This window comes from Protopterus annectens, chromosome 2.part0, assembly GCF_019279795.1.
Source record: "Protopterus annectens isolate FY-2018-M chromosome 2.part0, PAN1.0, whole genome shotgun sequence".
NCBI lineage: Eukaryota > Metazoa > Chordata > Ceratodontiformes > Protopteridae > Protopterus > Protopterus annectens.
In genome coordinates this window covers 391,316,367-391,322,678 of record NC_056728.1, presented here as the reverse complement: position 1 = coordinate 391,322,678, position 6,312 = coordinate 391,316,367, and positions in this window count along the sequence as shown.

Here is a 6,312-nt window from a genome sequence, read left to right as displayed (position 1 = left end):
GATCGATGCTGAAAGATTGAGACTAGAATAACCAAAGTGGTAGGGGGTAAAGCTATTTTTACTGGGGGTCAGTTGCACTTATTCATGTGCAGCATCATGAGAAGACATCAATGGCTATTTCATAGATTCAGTGTTATTTGATTTGGTCTATTGGGCTTCTACCATGTGCAGTTTTCAGCAATTGTTTTAGATCATGAGGGTTTTGTTTTCTTTCCCCTCAAGTACTTGAAGAAAAACATTTTCAGATGCTAAACTGGCTTCTGATAAGAGTCGTATGATCTTCATTTGTATTACAGACACTACCATCTCTCAGCATTTGCTGTAATTTCTCACTGGAGTTGTCTTAAGCTATTTTCTCAGCTCAGCAAAATATTTAGTCAGATTCATTACTCTACAGATTTAAATTATAGCACCATTTGAGTCAAATAAGGCAACATTTACACAACTGAATTCCTCTCCCTTTTGGAAGCACACACATGGAAATGCAGAATTTGAGACAGAATGTTAAAAGTCTGTCAGCACTGTAAATGATACCAGAAAAATTCATGAAGCTATGTGTCACATTGCATGTTAAGTATATATATAATATATATATATATATATATATATATATATATGTGTGTGTGTGTGTGTGTGTGTGTGTGTGTGTGTGTAGTTATATTGTGTTTAGTTATACTTTCTTTCACAAGAAAAAATATATTTCTACTGTTCTACTAGACTTTTTGTTAAAGTTATTTTAATAATCTTGCCAGTTATATTTAAGAGTTTTTCATAGTGATTTTCTGGACTTAAAGAGATTTCTAATTAAACTATAGGTTATATTGTTATAGAAAGAGAAGTGTGAGAATTTTCTTTTTCAATATTTGACAGTATTCAAAGCTTTAGCAAGGGATTTTTTTCCTGATCAATATTTATAAAAGAAAAAAAGTTTAGCTTACTAGCTGTGACCTACGTGGTTACAAGCACTTGTAAGCTAACTGCCCCTTTTAAGACAGTTTATTTTCCTTGAAAAATACAAAGCAAGACAGTTTTACAATTTGCATTTTGTTTATTATGTGATTATGGTTGCTTAATTGAGACCTTATGAGCTGTCAAATGTAATGCACCTCCTATAACTTGGTATCTGAAGGCATTTCAGACAGATATCCTGTTCACTTATTACGGCAATGACAGCTCAGCGCATCTCCATGTCTGGATTTTTATAGCAAATATTGCCAGGATACAGTTATGATTTCATTTTTTTTCTCTTATTTCTTTATACCTCATTGCCACAAAACAGGTGTTACATTGTAGATGAAAAGTCCAGAACCTTTAATGATTTAAAGATTTTAGTGTAATTCTGACACAACAGGAGTGCTCCACACATATAGATACACACGTCTACTGATATACCCTAACTCTGAGACCACTTTACCACAGAGTAAGGTGAATTTTCTAAGATTCAGCAGCGTCAGTAACTGTTTATAATATACAGCTGCACTTTAAAGTGTGCACCATTTAGCGTGGAACACATATATATCATAGCTCTGCCTTCCTCCCCATAAGGATCAGAAGGCATGAACAAAAGCATATTAAGAGGGTTGTACTGCATGATATTTTGTATTTGGTGAGTGCTGGACTTTTTTCTAGAAATGTTTTATTGTAAAGCACAGAAGCACGAGGGACAGTATGTTTGTGGTAGTCAAGAAGGGCGAGTTAACAGTTATGCAAACACATGAAAAAGTTTGGTACCACAGATACACTTGTAAAAAGATAGCACACAACACATGGAGTGGATACTAGAGGGCAAAAAAAAACAACATGCTGTGGACAAGGTAATGGTGAAAGTTTGGAACTACACACAAGGGTTTAGAGATGGCATGAAGAAAACAGACTTTACAGGGACTGGAAGGGACTGAATTAGTAGGAACTTGCCCCAGGTTAGAACCGTGCCTGTTAGACCATATAGGCTGCCATTAGTGTGCATCACCTAACAGGACTGTTGATATCCTGAATGGCTCAGACTGAACATGGCTGACACCTAGAATAGCTCAGACCACTCCTTGCTGGCAGCTTCAATGGCTTAGACTGCCCCTTGGTTGCAACTTGCATAGGTCAGACTGTCCTTTACTGAAACCCTGGATGGCTCAGGTTGCATCTTTCAGGCTTGGGCATTCCTGTAATCATGGCAGTCCATGTACAGCTCTGCAAGGCCTGGTGATCTGCTCCTCTTCCAAGCAAGACAAATAGGCACCCTTACAGAGAACATGCTCAGGCAAGACATTATGATGAGTTTTGAAGTAAGAAGCATACATTGCAACATTATTGTGCAGTACTATCATACTACACTCATGTTGAGCAACTGCCTGTAATCAGTAAGTATGAATCATTTGCTATATATTGCAAGCTCAAATTCTAGCACCATATGAGTCAAATAAGGCAACATTTACACAACTGAATTCCTCTCCCTTTTGGAAGCACACACATAGAAATGCAGTATATGAGACAGAATGTTAAAAGTCTGTCAGCACTGTAAATGATACCAGAAAAATTCATGAAGCTATGTGTCACATTGTATGTTAGGTATATATTGAAATGCTAGAAATATTAGAGGAAAAATGGGTTTTCTCTAGCAGAATTATTTTAGACATTACAACTGTCAAAATGGATTTCTGTATTTCAGAATTACTTTTAGGTAAGCTAGACCAGAAAACATGTTCATATTCTGTGATGCATGGGTACAGCTCTGTATTTTGCAAGTTTAGATAGACCACACAGTTCTTCTTTGTTACAGAGGAATATTATAAAGCATTGCTTGCGTAGGAGAAGCAGTTAAAATATAAATAAAATGGTATTATATTTTGTCCTTATTTTTCATTATAAGTTCTGTAATGACTGTATGGGTGAACTTATAAGAAACAGCACAGTGTATGGGAGCATATTGAAATGTTACAGTCAGCAGTTTCTCTCCCTCATCCACTCAAATGTAGTAATTCTCCTTTGCCTGCACTGAATCTACCCAATCATTCTTCCAGTGGTGGGGGATCCAGGCCCATTTATTCCATGGGTAGGTGAAAGCCTTGAAGCTCATTTGATTCCTGACCAGGGTAGAAGCTCAGCACCTTCCCCTCTATTAGAGGCAGAAGGCTTAAAAATAAGAAAACAAGATTCAGACTGGTGATGCTTGTTTAAACCTCAGTTTACTAAGTTAAAACAGGAGATAAGTACTTTCACCCTTGTCAGAGATTCATCATATCTAATTGGTATATAGCATAATAAGCAATATATTCTTTTCTATTAAAGCTATGAAAATTAAAACATAAGCTTTAATCTAAAAGCACTTAAACATGCTACATTCAGTACCTTGTCAGTTCAGTGATTGGAATAGTGCTACATAGTGAGTTTGCATCTTTATTGTGATTGGTTATTTTTACTCCTTATCTAAGTAAATATAAGGTCTCGGTGTAACTGGCTGTTAATCAGTGTGCTAAGTATAATGCTAAATAACAACATAAGCATCTAGTCCTGCATTTTATAACATGAATATAATATATAATAACACAGATGATAGTGAGACTACATGCTACACTTCAACATAGAGAATAACTCTAGTTATGCCCTGAATAGCTTCAATCAATGCAAAATAGTAGTTTATGCCAAAACACAGCATCTTGCCAAAGAACATGCAGTCGCCTTGCTTTATTTATGCTTAATGTGCCCTTTTTGCCCTTCACTATATTCATTTTGCTTGTTTAATCTTTGTTCATGCCCATTATACTTTCCTCGTGCTCGTTTTACAATTCTGAGGTAATTCCAAGCCACTTATGTGCTTTTCTGATAAACATTTTTTCAAATATCTTAATTTTAAACATTTTATTTAATTAATAAACTTTTTGTGCCTCTCACTTGCTTAATAATGCATTATGTGCCCTTGTAATCATCCGTTTTATCTTATTAATAAAATAAATCACTCATGCAAGTTTTCATTACCTTCAGTTTGTTTCTGGCCCTTTTTTGTACTTGGTTCTCTTAGTTTACCTTCATTGTTAACTTTGCACTTCATAGCGCTGGATAGCAGTCTCTGGAATCCCGGTTCTGACACCATGTCACTGGGCTGGTCAGGATAAAACAGACAAGTTTCTGTGGATTCTGTTCAAACAGGTTTATTTTGTACAAACACCAAGTAATACAACCTCTGTGAGTACGGCAGCTGCAGGGTCCCAAAGGGAAAAGTATGCAAGGCAAAAAAAGAAGCAGGACCAGCATATAAGGCACCTTAAGAATTACTTTATTAATAGTATAAGGTTCTTGAAAAACAGACCGGTTTCAGCAAATACAAAACAAAGCCTTCTTCATTGTTTAAAAGACAGCAATAAAGAACCTGTATTTAAATACTCAATTGAGGCTACTGTTGACCAAAGTAGTTCAGGAACTTGACTTACCTGAAGGGATTCTTTTTGCAAATGCAGTTTAGAACTATTGCTACTGAACAACAATAAAGTACTTTAGCAATATATTTTGCTAGAGAAGGCCAAGAGTCCTCTTGGCCTCCTTTTGGTAGATTCAGAACCTGGGTGACCATGATGCAAAATCTGCATATATTCACATTGTAAGGAAGCAGGAACAACCAATTTAGGACAATTGAAAACAATGCCATCTTTCATCAATAATATCTCATCTTTGTAAGGAAAATAAATTTGCACTTCAGGTGGTACACTAGATTGCTTTGGCGGCCATCCAACATTAATGAATTAGTTGAGCTTTTGAAAAACTGGATCAGTGTTTGTATGATCTCTCAGCTCATCAATTCTCATTGTAGAAAAAAATATGCACTTCCAAGACATTAAAGTCAAAATTCTCTGCACTAGACTGTTCAGTTGTATTTCTGGGTGATCTGGATAAGGTACCAGCCAGATAAAGAAGTCTGCATTCTGTATAGACCATTTTGAAGTTGAACTTTTGCAATTTGAGCATCATACTTTGTAATCTCTCTGGAGCTGAATGCATAGGCTTCTTTAAAATAGTGACTAGAGGTTGGTGATCAGTTTCAATCTGAATAGCTCAACCATAAATATAATCATGAAACTTTGAACATGCAAATACTATTGTCAAAAGTTCTTTCTCATTTTGAGCATTTTGCATTTCAGTTTGGGTAAGAGTTCTAAATGCATAGGCTACTGGTCTGCCTTCTTGAAGAATATCTGCGCTAAGACCAAATTTTGAAGCATCACAGGAAAGAGTTACTTATTTATTGATATCAAAGTATCTTACTGTAGGTGGGGTGGCAATATCCTGCTTAAGGTCTTCAAATGCTCTTTGCTGCTGTTCCAACCAAAACCATATAACATTTTTGCACGTCAGCTCTCTCAAAAGCACTGTCAACTCACTGAAGTCTGGTATAAACTTGCTTAAATAGTTGACCATACTAAGAAAACATTGTAGAGCTTGAACATTATCTGGTGCTGACATCTCTAGAATGTCTGCTTGCTTGGACAGGTCTGGTCGCAAGCCAGTGCTAGTAAATAAATGACCTACATATGTAACTTCTGGTAGTCTGAATTTGCACTTCAGAGGATTTTGAGCTTCAAGTCCACTTTATGTGCTCTGCCTAGAACTTTCTTAAGGTTTCTGTCATGCTCTGCTTCACCATTGCCTCCAACCGATAAATCATCTACTATTATGGCACAAGGATAACCCGAAAAAATTTGCTCCATTGCACGCTGAAAGACTTCACTTGCAGAATTTATTGTAATTGGTGTCCTAAAGAATCTATATATTCTAAATGGAGTACTGAAAGTAGTCAGTAGTGAAGATGTGCAATCAAGCATTACTTGCCGAAATGAACATTTTGCATCCAAGACAGAAAAAACAGTGGCAGTTGGTATTACGGCTATGCCTTTCTAGACTGTACTCATGGGATGATGCAGTCTCTTTAATGCTTTGTTCAAATCCCTTGGGTCAATGCATATTCTGAATTTGAGCCTCTTTTTAGGGCTGCTGCCATGGATGACACCCATTCAGTTGGTTCTGTAACTGGACAAATTACACCTTGCTGCACCATTTTATCCAGCTGAGCTTTGACTTTATTCTGCATAGCTATCAGAACTTTTCTTGCTGGTCTGACCACTGGACTAATCTCTGGGTCTAACTTCATAGAATACACAACAGGATGTTTACCTGACTTGTCATCGAAAACATCAGCATACTCTGAGAAAATAGCTTCAGTAAAATTGGAACTGGGACATGTGCTTATATGATGAACTTCTTTGGGAAAGGAAAGTAGATTCATTCTCAAACTGTCTCTGAGACCCAATAATGATTGCACAGGTCTTT